At 37.5% G+C, this 13,808-nt stretch overlaps 1 protein-coding gene across 21 annotated transcripts in view; it reads right to left on the bottom strand.

Annotated features, from left to right (window-relative positions):
* Nucleotides 1-13,808, bottom strand: part of CHL1 (cell adhesion molecule L1 like) — a 221,934-nt gene that overhangs the window by 159,667 nt on the left and 48,459 nt on the right. Inside the window, exon 1 of one of the 21 annotated variants that reach the window (XM_071212162.1) lies at nt 517-592. The exons of the other annotated variants lie outside the window; for them this stretch is intronic. The gene's annotated coding sequence lies outside the window, so the exon portion shown is untranslated. Of the gene's footprint in view, nt 1-516; nt 593-13,808 lie in introns of those variants that run through there. 21 annotated transcript variants of the gene reach the window in all.

Raw genomic sequence — 13,808 nt, 5'->3', positions numbered from 1 at the left:
AATCTTGTAAGAATAGTGCACCAGCTCTGGAGATATACATTCAAGGCTTCTTCCGACCAGATTGCTGCCACTGAACCTCTTCCAAGTAGATATTCTACAGATGCTCTCTGGTAAAGACATGTCTTCATTTATTCATCACTACAACTGCTACAGGACCCTATCCATGCCACCTGTATGTCCTAAGAATGGAGGCCCCAGCTGAAATCACTGCTCCTATGGCTGTCACAGCTGCTGGTGCCAAGTCCTGACTAAGTTACAGAATTCTTCAAAGTGCAAGAAAAAAAGGTCCTCCTCTAAGCATTTATGCTTAACCAAGGATACTATACAACCAAGTTGGCTGGGGTTCCTGACTTTTACTACATTTCATAGATCATCTCACACCCTTTATTAGTCTTCCAAAGGGGTGCCAATGCAAAGTACCAGAAATCTGTTGGCTCTTATAAAGGGTATTTATTTGGGGTAAAATCTTACAGTTACAAGGCCGTTAAAAAGTCCAACTCAAGGTTGCTTTCTCACCAAAGTCAGTTGCCATGTTTTGAAACAAGATGGTCACCAATCTCTGGCTGGTCTCTGCTTCTCCCTCTGGGCTTCCTCTTCCTGTCCAGGCTTCATGCTTAAGTGAAGTCCTCTCCTTCTGCATAGGGCTTGTCTCAGGACTTCCAATATCAGTCTCGGCTCTCTTCCAAGGTCAGCTGTAAGCTATCAGGTAAAAGGTTCATCTTCCCTGGGGCTTTAGCTTCTGTGCTGCCTTCTTTCTGTTACGTAGCCAGACCAAAATGACAGAGCTCTCTCTTCCTATGTGTCTGTGTGAGTGACCGTTTATATCAGACCCATCAAGGAGGTGGGGACTCAATATGAGTCATGTCTTACTGACTTGGCAAATAAAAAATTTTTTTAAAAAAGCCCTGAAAGCAATCTTCACAGGTCATCTATCAAGGTCCTTCAACTGAATTTAACATAATCAGAGGGTATCACATCCAGAGGAATAGATTAGTTTGTAAACAATCTTTTTTGGGGGATTCATAAATAATCTCAAACTGCCATACACCTCCTTCCCAAGAAAGGTGCACAGATCCAGAACCACCAATCCCCTTCAAATACCCACAGGTCTGATTTCTTTCTTTCTAAATGGGATTTTATTTGCTTTTGGTTGTTTCTTGTTTGTTTTTCTCAGAAGGCGTGGTATTTTGGCCAAGGTTCAAGAACTCTGAATACTGAAAATCTTACTTTCCAGAAGACCCTTGTATGCTTATTCAAATTTACCACCTCGTGTTCCACTCTACTCCACCTTAAAACTACCATCAAGAAAACTAACTTTTTAAATTCCCCTTCATTCAATCACCTGCTCCACTGTGACTTTTAAAATTCTGACATTAATTTCCTTACAGGCCCTCCCCCTCTTCCCTAGTTATTGAATGAATGTGAGGATATTGTATTATTGTATAGAATTCTAGAAACATTTTAGGTGTGGGTCTATCCCTTTCCTTCCACATGTCATCCCTCACATTTAGTATTCAACCAGAGTTTGAATTTCAGCCCAAAAGCTCAGAGTTTTTACTTAAGAAGTTACTGTGAACTTCATTTCCTCATTTGTAAAATGAACATTAAAAAAGAATGCCCAGTTCTTAAGAGTTATGGTGATCAATAGGTGATATAGAATATAGCAAATACTGAGTGAGATTATAGAAACATAATTGAATTCTTACTATGTATTCCAAGCTCTTAATATGTATCATGTGATGTAACCTCATAATGACTTATTTAGGCAAATATTTCTATTATCTTCATATTACAGATGGGGAAATTGAGGCAAAGAAATGTTAAGTAATTTGCCCAAGTCTACACACCTAGCAAAGGGTGGGAAGCAGAGCATGAACTTGGGCAGTTTTTGTCTCCAGAGCCCACACTCTAAACTACTTTGCCAATCTACCCTTCAATTAAATAATGCATTTTATGCAAGTAAGAGATAAACACAGTAGAGAGCACATGGTAAATGTGCCTGGTAAACAGTAGTCAAATTAGTACAGTAACAGTGGTAGTAGCAGAGGTGGACGTGGCAGGAGCAGGGTGGACGTGGCAATAGAAGTAGTAGCAAACATTAGACGGGTACAGTGTCCCCATTAAAAGGCATAATTTCAGTCATTATTAGTGAATTTAGAAAAAAAGACAACTAGAACAGAAGCCTGGAACTCACTTGTAGTTTTTTCCTAACACTCAAAATAAAGGACTTTCAATGTAGCCAGGATTACCAACCAGGAAGCAATGACTGGAAGGGAATGTTTACACAGGGTTGTGGATGTCCAGTTCACTAAGCACTTTGGTCTTTTATGCAAACGGTCCATTGTAAAAAGACACAGAAGTCTTTGTTGTCCAGAATGACACATTTCTTCTACAATCCCAAGTCTATTTTGTTTATCAGAATGTCCTTTGTTACAAGCCAAAGATCATTCATTTTGAGAGTTAAATAATGAGCATTGAACTTTAGCTTTCCAAATATCCCCAAATTCTGAGTATCTCGAAGACAGGAAGTGAGAATTATTTACTTCTGCAATCTTAGTGTTTGGCTCACATATATATCTCCATACCATGCATAAATGATATAGATCAAGGGTAGTGTTAGTTCATAACAATCTTCTTAAAAATGCAGGTTGACAGCACATCTTACCATTGTGGCTTTAGAATACTGTTTTCAAAACTACCTGCCCCTCTTTAAGTTCTTTATGAGAAAAATTACAGTCTTATAACTACTGAGTTCTTATTTCTAGTATAAGGTAAAATAGATCTACAAGTTCATCTTCAAATTGATTACCTAGGAATAGGGAAGAGAGGAATAGAGGCAGGGATTACGAGCAGTACCATTTATGGTGTGGGCTTGTTTTAAAAGTGCATAAAGGAATAATTCACTTGTCTTATTCATACAACAATGAGTTTAGTGACATTTGAATAGAGTACATAAAAAGATTCATATAACTCATTTGACTACTAATTGATTATCCTTACAGTAAGGTCTGGACAATAAAGCCAGAGAAAAATGACCAAAAGAGAAAGAAAGAACAGCATTTCTGCAAATCTCTCCTAAAATAATGACAGTGCATGGTATCAATACTATCTGTCTTAGATAAGCAGACCACTGGAAAAGAACACACAAGAAAATACCATTCTTTTTAAAATCAGTAATAGCACTGTGCATTACCATTTGGCACGGGACATGGATATATTCAAAAGGCATCACTTGTACAATTCTTTTGTAGCCAAGAACAGTGCAAAGATTTGTGGCATCATTGAAATCATTCTTTCAATATTCCCTAGGCTAATATAGATGTGTTTTCTATATTCGGAGAAATGTAGAAATCTAAAAGTCTACAAAAGTAAAGAAATGCATAAATCAAAAGTGTAATATAATTTTAGTCTTTGAGAAAAACTGACTAGATAAATTATGTAAATAAATCTTAGATTAGGTATAAAGATCTAGACAGATATATGATTCAGAGCAGTGACAAATACAAGTGGGAACAAGAGACCTTTTATGATGTATAGCACATCCATCACTGTAGGTTTCAAGTAACAAATGAACATTTCCCTTCCCTAACATTCTTCTTTCTTAAAACAAAATAAAAAAGAAACATGCCATACAGTATAAGGAAGGAGTTGGCAAAATTCAGAAACATCAGGTTATAAATGACGAATTATCTGTTAAATGTTCAGTGAGTCTATTAGCACTTTTTTCATTAACTATTCCAAGAGCTGTAGCTTCTTAATGCATCAATACCACCCAGGGGATGAGATTGAATTAGCTCTTTGAGATCTCCAGGAGTTCATGTGATAAATCACCAGCACAGTCTCGGGGCACTCGAGTGGACAGAAGAGGGTCAACGGAGCAGACCTTCCAATTCCAGAGCAGCTTGTGTGCTGGCATCTGGATTCTAGTCGGGTACCAGTCCCTTATCAGAACTCTTTGGAAGAATCTATTCTCCAGAAGTTCCACATTTTGCACAGTGGTTTAGACTCAATACAATATAGCCTTTGTGTTTCAGGGCATTCTAAATTTTCTAGGGAAGGATATTTTTTAAACATCTCAACAAAGCCACGAGGAGAATGTCATCACAGATTTACAACTGATAATAGGTCACCTAGTAGGTGAATACAAGGAAAGCAACTTCAGAAACCCTAGAATTGGGGGACTAAGGGCTGCTAGCCGGTGTGTTGTATTTTGTTCAGCCTGCACAGTAACTTTCTGAATTCTTCAATTAGTTTGTGTCTCTTAAACAATAGGAATTTAAACATTAAAATTCAGATTTCTGTCCTTCTGAAAAAAAAAACAACAACACAGGAGATCTGACAAACCTGGGACTGCTTTAGCATATGGCAAAAACTTCCAGGGATTAGCAGAGCTTTCCTGTTTTAGAATTGGCACATGTTTTTGAGCACGAAAGTTCCTGGAACTCCCTTTTGTCTTATACCAAATCCTGATATCTCACCCCATGGCATTTAAATGTGTGATCCCTGCCTTGTAACAACTATATAGATCTAAGTTATGAATATATTCAAACTATTAAAATTCTTACACTAAAGTTACGAAAATATATTATTCAATTTCTATTAAAATGTTGAAGACAATGGCAATGAAGCAATTAATTGTACCCCAGAATTGCTATTTTTCACCCAAAATAGATTTCTCCTATATTGATTTAACTTTTAGTTCTAGTCCTTAACCTTATGGTTGATGTCTTAAATCCTAATTCTTTGTGTTTTAAATTTGACATTAAAATTTTTTAAAAATCAAAGAGCCATACAGTTTTAAGGCTGGAAATTTGCTTCAGTATTAGCCTATCCTGATTCACATATTTTTACAATAAGAAATCTTAGCTCAATAAATCTGTGACTTTTTGAGATAATATAGGTAGTGAACTTGAAATTCAATGGCAGAATTTCTTTATCTCAGTCCAATTCTTAATTTTAGTAGCAACAGCCCTTCTCTATTCCATGATGCCTCATGGGGAGAAAAAGTAAAATTTTCTGAATGTGAAAAATTGTTTCCTCCTCTCCCTTTCCTTCCTCCCCCTTCCTCCAAAATCCCTTTCCTCTGACTCCTTCCCCCCATCATTTCTTCTTCCTTTCCTTCTTTCTTCTTTCCTTCCTTTCTCCTTTCCCTTCCTGTCCCTTTTTTTCCTTTCTCTTCTCTTGTTTTTAAAGAACCTATAGTTTACTCGGGTTTTTTTTTTTTTTAAGTATCATGCTAAACAGATATACTTCCATTGGGTGGCTGCACTGAGTAATTTTAGCATAAAATTTAACAGATATAGTCCCATTGGGTAGCTGCACTGAGTAATTTTAGCATAAAATTTCATTGGATGATGCTTGCTTTCTGCAACATTGGATCTTTTTGTGTAGATGATCAAAGATGAACACATGAGGTGAGCCTCAGCCTGACTGAGCCAGAACTTAGGTGACCAAATCATTCTGGGATTTAGTGCTTAGCTCATTGTCCAGCTGGTTCTCATTTTCTTCTGAAAAAATTAAGCACAATTAATTTAATAAACAATGAATGGGGCAGACAGAGTGGCTTCTTGAATTGCCAAAAACCAGGCTGATTTCCAAGAAACTGGCAGTTACAGAGATGCTGAAGCCTCATGGAAAAGTCTGAGAAAACTAATTTCATTTAAAAGCCATTTTGGCTCCCCTAATCTTGTTTGTTTCTTATTGCTCTTCTCCCTTATTTTATTAGTAACGAAATTTATAGGAAAATAAGAGTTCTTCTCAAGGAAAGCCTTTGGGTATATCGTTTCTTTCAACCATTCCTTCCCTTTCTTTTCTGAGATCAGCATTTCAGACAATTTCACAAACTATATCCAAACAGTGTCAACTATTTCTACACCCTACCTAGTCTTATTTGGTAAGCCTATATATGTTCAGATCTTTGCTATTATAGTATGAGCAAGAATATGATTTAGGAAGTGGGAGTGAATCCTCAAGCCATGGCAGCATCATAGTCAAAACCGGATTTTATCGAGGTCCTTCTCTGTGTTTAAATAATGAAGTTACATTAGAGCAAACATGTGTTGGAAGAGGGTGATCCTCAACTGTCTAATAATACACAATGGGCAAAATTTAAGATGGAAATAATTGTATTCTACTGCCTTGGTGTAGACATATGTCTTCCTTTAAAACTATCAAGGCAGATGGCCATTTTTTGATACTTCAAAAACTTACTCTTACACTCTATTATCAGTTTTGGTACGCTGAATATTGTGTGCACCTATTCAAAATGTGTCATTCTAAACTTTTAGAATACAGATGAAACACTAGAGGAAAAGTTTCTACTCAAAGATTCCTGGGCCCCACCCCCAGAAATTCTTATTCACCTGGTCCAGAGTGGGGCCAGATTGGCATGGTCATTAACACTGACTGATTTACTTATTCAATTCTTCATTTACCAAATTCTTACTGCACCAGACATTATGCTGCTTGCCAGGTACAGTGGACACAGCTCTGAAAAACAAAGTCCCTGCTTTCAGGAGATGTTTAATACAGCAACAGAAATCTATAAAATGCTTGGTAGTGTAAGAGCTATGAAGAAAAATAAAACAGGGTAAAAGGGATAAGCAAGTGAAGGGGAGTGAGACAGTACTTGATAGGACGTCCAGGAACCACCTCTCTGATAAGATGATGCTGACACACAATGACTTAAGGACCCAAATGTGAGGAATATTCCTTTTAAAGACTAAGGAAAAAGAAAACTCATCTTCTCAGCTTGAACTGGGCATTAAACATTTAACATTTCTTCACATTTCTCTTGGTACTTAGTTTACTCTGATCCCCTTCCCCTAATACTCACATATACTATGATTAGAAAGATGTTATCATAAGCATAAAGTAAAGAAGTTGTGGCCTAGTCCTAGTACGTTTTTAAAAAGTCTTATTTAATGAACCATGTGATAGTTACCAAAAAAATATAGTAATCTCAGGATACAGTAAAATAAATATTATATCTAGAATAAAGCTGTACTTGTCTCAGTTTACTTTATTCCACTCAAGTAACACCTGAAAAACTGTACCCAGGTCTAGGTGCTTCACTTTAAAATTGATCCAGGTAAACTTCACTTATTCAGACCTAAATTCCTGAGGCAGGAAAAGGAACTAATGGGAAAAATTGAAGCAGCTGGGGGAGTTCTCTTCAAACATTCCAAGATCATAGGAAAGGGATTAGATTTTGTTTTCTATGTTCCCACAAAACAGAACTGGGAAAAACAAGTGAAAATACCTAGGAGACAGATTCCAGACTGCTATAAACTGAAATCTAGATTTGGAGTTACAGAAATATGCATGTGGAAGCCTCAAGAAGGAGGTAAAGTTGGTGACCTCATACTGGGGTGGTAATCCAAAGCTCTTGAGATTCAAAAGAACAGTTGAATTGAGGACCTCTGAGGTTCTGCTAAGAGAACTTATGAAACATGAGTCCTAATTCTGTGACTCATAATAGCCTTATTAGTTTCTCACATGAAACAATAGGCCTCTTGCTCTCAGAGGACTCTCAACCCAGAAGTCACATTGGTGCTGCCAAGACTGTCATAAGGGAAGAGGAGAAAATTGTAATTTAAAGCAGTTGGCCTTCTAAAGGGCTTTACATGTCCTTCAGGTCTGATCCCCTTCGGGGTCTCCCCCCTTCCAGACATCCTGTATCATTTCCCAAGGGGCCTTCACAGTATAAATACATCCATGGAACACTAGGGCTGTCAATTCAAGGTTGTCCAGCTCAAGTCATTCAGTCAGTCATCCCCAAAAATATTTATTGACTACCTACTATGTATCAGGCACTGTACTAGCACTGGGGATACAACGCCCAACAGAAAGACAAGATCCTGCCTTCAGCTCCAACCTTTCATGGGAAATTTTAAGTGGTTGATAGTCAACACAAATCTCTAAGCCAGGGTTCTCAACCTGGCACTACTGACATTTTGGGCAGAATAACCCTATACTGTAGTGGGGCTGTCCTGTGTACAGTAGGATGTTTTGCAGCATCCCTGACCTCTATTAACTAGAGATACTAACTATACCTCCCCCAGTTCTGACAGATATTACCAAATGTCCTCTGGGGGCCAAAGTTGCTTCTGGTTTAGAACTCCTGTTCTAAGCACTTCTTACCTGGTCCCAAAGCAAGGGCGCTGCATTATACAACTCCAAGGAGTACTAGTCATTTGAGTTCTATGTGCCTCTAATACAAATCTGGATAACAGCTGTATATAACTCAAAAGGAGAAGCTCTTCTTTACTATGAAAATTACTTGCTATGGTGATACATAATTTGGAGGTTTAAGAAAATACTAGGACATAGCTCTCATCGACGTTCTGCTATATTTTTAAATTATGTACAATAGTGCCTTTTGTTTTTCTTTTCTGTCATCCAGATACATACACACAGAGGCATGGAACTCAATTACCTTGTTTAGCATGTTGTTTGTTCTAAGTGAAATTTAAGTGAAGGAGAAAAACCATTACTTATGAGTGCCACCATGCAGTTCTAGGTAATTTTCTGTTCTTTTAGCTATGAAGGCAAGAAGCCCAGGGACTTTTGAAAGATGAAGCGTATAACATTAGACAAAGAAAGAAATGGTCATAATTCACAGACACCTTCCTTTTAGATATTATAACAGACTAGTGGTTTAATCCTTTATTGTCCAACTGAAACAGATGCAGAAGTGAAAAAGATCACCAAAACAACAAACCAAACAGCTACATGGACTCTACTCAATTAGAATATCTTCCCAGCTACCATAGATTTTAAAAGTGCCACAGGTGATAATTATAGGCCGCCAAGGTTAAGAACTTCCGTACTGGGTTGTCAAGAAATATTGGGAATAAAAAGAATGCAAGAAAATAAATCCTTCAACACACATAGGCTCCATTTAGCGCTCCATTTTCCAGGTTTCGGTTACCTAGCTGCTTCTAGTAAGCACTAATATTTGCCCAAAATAAATGAAAACCGTTTAGACCTTTTCCAAACAGTGCACAAATTAATTTAGCATATATACATAACCTTGCTGGTTTGAAACATATCAGTGTCCACATGTGTCTCTCCATGACCTAGAAGTAACTGAGTTCTAAGAGCTACTTGAATGATCTCTAATTATTACTCAAAGTAGTATAAATCCTACTAACTTAAAATGTCTAAAAGATTTCCACAAGCACATGAAGCACTGGGAAATCTCCTATGTTATCTTTGAATCCTAGTAGCTGGCATTCTAGTCTTTTCTGTGGATAAGGAAAGAGATATTTTAACTACATAAAATTGACTATTTAACAGCTAATTGTTCAAAATACCATTTTCCAATAAAACAATTGCTTTTTGAGGCTATAATTCTAGTAGGAAGCCAGTGAGAAGGTCAAGAATGAAAAGCCCAATGAATGGCATTATGAAAGAAAAATTAATCTTTCAAGCTCTGAATTCAAATAAGATTCTATAGAGCAGAAATGGGCCCCAGTGCACAGACTCATTGCAGCTAGACGTGTGGGTAGGCAAATCCAGATGCTCGGTCAGAAAGTAGGGTAGGAAAGATTAAAAATAAAATTCTACCTTCTTTGCTCATAGCCTACAAGATCCAACATGTACCTGTTGACCTCTGAAGTCTCTCCACCCAGTTCACAGTGTTCCAGCCACAATGGAATTCTTTTAGTTCTACAGACGCCTAGCCTTCCTCAGACCAACCTTCTGAGCTGAGCTTCCTCTCTGACAGGTCTCAGCCTTCTGGGGCTCCTCAGAGAGGCCTTTCAGGGCAGGGGCAGGGACCTTCAGAAGTTACACAGAGCAAGTTGGTTTTCAGGAAAGCAGACTCTAGCTTACTAGGGAAGGCTGTTGAGATCAATGTCTGGGGAAGGGACCGAAAGGAAGCAGAGTTGAGAAAAAGAGAGAAGTTGAATCAGGCCTAAGATGAGAGCCCTGCTGCCAAGGGGGTGTGGCCATGGGTAAGGTGCACTCCCCTCAGCTGAGGTAATCCCTGAAGAGGGCTCACACCTGAGCGCTGTCTGCCAGCAGCACTCCCAGCAGCTGGTTCTCACAGGGCGCTGGGCAGGGCATCAGAGTCCACTATCATGACTTTACAACGCTACCCCTCAGTTTTCTCCTTTGTAAAATGTGTATCATACTATCGACCTCAAAAGGTGTACAATGCTAACATGATGACTGGTTCAAGGTGTCAATAAATGTTGTTTGTTTCAGGAAAGGGCATGGATACAATTTTGATTAGGAAGCATTTTTAAAAGAAGACTATTCTTTCCTTTCTCCCTTCATCTGTTTATTCAACAAATATTTATTGAGTGCCTACTTCACGGTAGGAGTTTTGCAATAGCTAAGGACAGAGTATTGCAAGTCCTCTAAGTAAAGCTTACATTTTAGTAGCAAGGGAAAGAAAATAACTATGTAAATAAATAAGCAATAAGATACTGTTGGGAATAATAAATGTTCACTGAGGGATGAAGAAACATGTTTCTTAAGATGTATTATTTGACTCCTTTATGAGGTCAGAGAAGCCTAATTAAAAATAACATTAGAAAGGGGAATTTAGTGTCCCACAAAGAAAAACCGTAGAGAAGGCAGAAGGAAAACCAACTTCAGGGACACTGGACCCAGGAACTCAAATGCCTTTAAGTCGATCTTGCTACATCTTGTCAGCTTTGCTGTGTGCTGGTTCTGTTCTCCAAGACAAGCACTGCTACCCCAGCTTGAGTTTAATCAGTACCCAGCAAAGGTTTCTAAATGACCAAACTTGCATTACCTGTCCCGTTCTCTAAAACTATGGGTCTATGGAAGTATGATTAGCTCCTAATGGGAAATGTACACATTCCTGTAGCCAGGGAAGTAAAACTAACATTAAAAATAGCAATGGGCCCTTACCATGTATAAAATGTAACACAGTTATATAATTTTATCTATTAAAAATAAACTAAGTTAACTACTATTTATCTCTACTTTTCAGATGAGAATGTTAAGGCTCAAAATTAAATAACTTGCAAGAGCACACGTTATTAGTATGTATCTAAGGTCAAATTCAAGTCCACATCAATCATTTCCAAAGCACATGCTCATAACCAAGAGACAATTAGCCCTTTCTAACGTTGGTTACAATATAGCTATATTACAGTAACTATAATTATTTCATTACCTTAATTAATCCATGCTAATTGGTCTTTCACCCAATATGACAATGTGATAATAAGGCATTCATATATGAAAAGCATATCCATATAGAGGCAAACCAAATGGGAAATATTATAAGAAAAAAATAGAAGAGGAAATCAACACGAAATACTATTTTAATGCTATAATCATTAGGGAATTCAATGATTTGCCAATTTAACCACTTTTAATTCATGCCAATAATTTGCATGCTGTGATTGAGTTATTTGGGGTATATATTACTTTGGAGGAACAGTGGGGCACTGTGAAATGTATACTGGTCTAGAAGTCAGGAGATATGAAATCTAGTTCTCATTCAATAAACATACAGTTGATCTTGTAATTTGAGGCCAAGAACACATGAGCTATCTATTTACTATATATTACCTAGGGTAAAGATGAAACTAAGTATGAAAGCACTTAGATTTTTACCAAGAACACCAAAGGGTGAAGTTTTAAAATAACAAATAGAAAAAATGTATCTGGATTCTTCTATCTGTGGCATTACTAACAAAGATCAAATGTTGAACATACATATAGTCAAAGTAAACTTTTGAAAACCAAATATACAGTAATTTAAATGAAGCATAAATAGTTTAAAAAGAAAATGCTACAATCAAACAAAACATTTACATATTTAAATAAATAAGTAGCAAGGGGTAAAATAACTCACTTTTCCTTTTCTGAGTTTAGAAATGTCATAAAATTTTATTCTGGTTATAAGAATCACACAAATAATCTTCTATATTTTGTAACAACAAAAAGCACTGTTTTCTCATGGTCTTTATTGATGATGTGTGAGTTGAAAACCTTGGCCAGTAGGCTGGTTTCCTATCATTTGATTTTATAGTTCTTGGATTTCAATTTCCAACTCAGCTTGATATTTTTAGTTGGAAAACTAAATTCATTTTAAAGAGGACTGTAAAAATGTGACAATTACAAAGAGAATGATTTGAGAAACCAACCATAATGGCAAATTAAATGTCCCACTGAAACACTTTAAAGGCTTTTTAGTAGAAGAAATATGTGCTATAAAATTCAATCTAAGATAATAGAAACTTCTAAAATGTGGACTAAAGAAATGTAAGTAAAGATGTTGACAGGTAGATGTGGCTCTTTTCTTAATATCTACTTCCCCAAAATAACATTTTCCCTAATCTGCAGGGTACAGGTTCCCATGATATCTGGACTGAAATTTCTGGCTTTAGATTTGGTTAGAAAATCATGGAAAATCAGAGCAGGAAAGAATCTTTGAAATCATTTAATTACAACCCCTGTTTTACAGAGGGATGAAATAGAAACTCAAAGAGATGAAATGATTTGCCTAAAAGCAGACTGCAAATCAGTGCTAGAACACAAGTGAAACAAAGTGATGATGACAACCACAATGACAATGACAGGATGACAGTGGGGTGGTGATGGTAGCTAGCATTTACTGAGGCAATTTTATGAACTAAGGGTTATGATCTCCATATTACAGATCAGGAGTCTAAGATTCAAAGAGGTTAACTAATTTGTCCAAAGTCCTCAACTGAGAAGTCATTAGATGAGGCCTGCTGCTCAGTTTTTTTCTGATACAGTATTAAAATTCATTCTTTTAATTAGTAAATTATTCACAAAGCTCTCCTGTTCCCCATCACTGAACTGATTTCTCAACACCCCCCCTCCCCCAGAAAGGCTCTAGCCCCTCAAAATGAAACCCTGTCAATGAAGTTCTCTAACTGAAAGGCTCCTTCATGTCATCGAGTTTACTTCCTGTCTTAGTCTGCCAAAGGGAAGCCAATGCAAAATACCAGAAATCTGTTGGCTCTATAATGTGGATTTATTCTGGGGGTAAAAGCTTACAGTTCCAAGGCCACGAAAAGTCTAACTCAAGGCATCATAAGAGGTGCTTTCTCACCTAAGTCAGGAGCCACATGGTGAAGCAAGATGGTGCCTGGTTCTCCTCTGGGCTTTTTCTCTGTGGCTCAGAGGCTCTGCTTTCTTCCTGATTTCAGCTGCAAGCTGGCACAGGGCTTTTCTCTTAGAGCTTCCTGTATTAGCCAGCTGTTCCATGCCCTTCCCAATTTCAGCTGTAAGCTCTCAGGCAAATGGCTCATCTCTCCCTGGGGCCTCAGCTATTTGAGCGTTCTCCTTTCTGTCAATGGCAGGATCAAAAATGACAAAGCTCTCTCTTCCTGTGTCTGTCTTGGTCACTGTCCCTTTATATGGGACCCCAGTGAGGGGGTGGGACTCAACCAGAGTTATGCCTTACTGACATAGCCCAATTAAAAGCCCTAAAGCAATCTTATCAAGTAATCCAATCAAAGTCCCCTAGACTGAATTTAATGCAATCAAAAGATATCATACCCAGAGGAGATTATTTTACAAACATAATCTTTCTCTTTTTGGAATTCATAAAATAATCTCAAACTGCCACACTTCCTATCTCTGATCTGACATCAAGTCCTCAGAGAAGCCTTAGCTGACCTCCGTAATTCAAATCCTCATTTTACTCTCCTTTCTAGCACATATCAAAACTGTAATTTTATATTTGTTGTGGTTTTTATTTAGTTTATTCTCTCCCCTTCTCTTCGTTTCCCATTTGTCTGCTCTCTGTGTTCATTCACTGTGTTTTCTTCTGTGACCGCTTCTATCCT

The sequence above is a fragment of the Dasypus novemcinctus genome, chromosome 26 (assembly GCF_030445035.2).
Source record: "Dasypus novemcinctus isolate mDasNov1 chromosome 26, mDasNov1.1.hap2, whole genome shotgun sequence".
Taxonomy (NCBI): Eukaryota; Metazoa; Chordata; class Mammalia; order Cingulata; family Dasypodidae; genus Dasypus; species Dasypus novemcinctus.
Note: the sequence above shows the minus strand (reverse complement) of the source record. Positions and strands in the feature narration are given on the sequence as shown.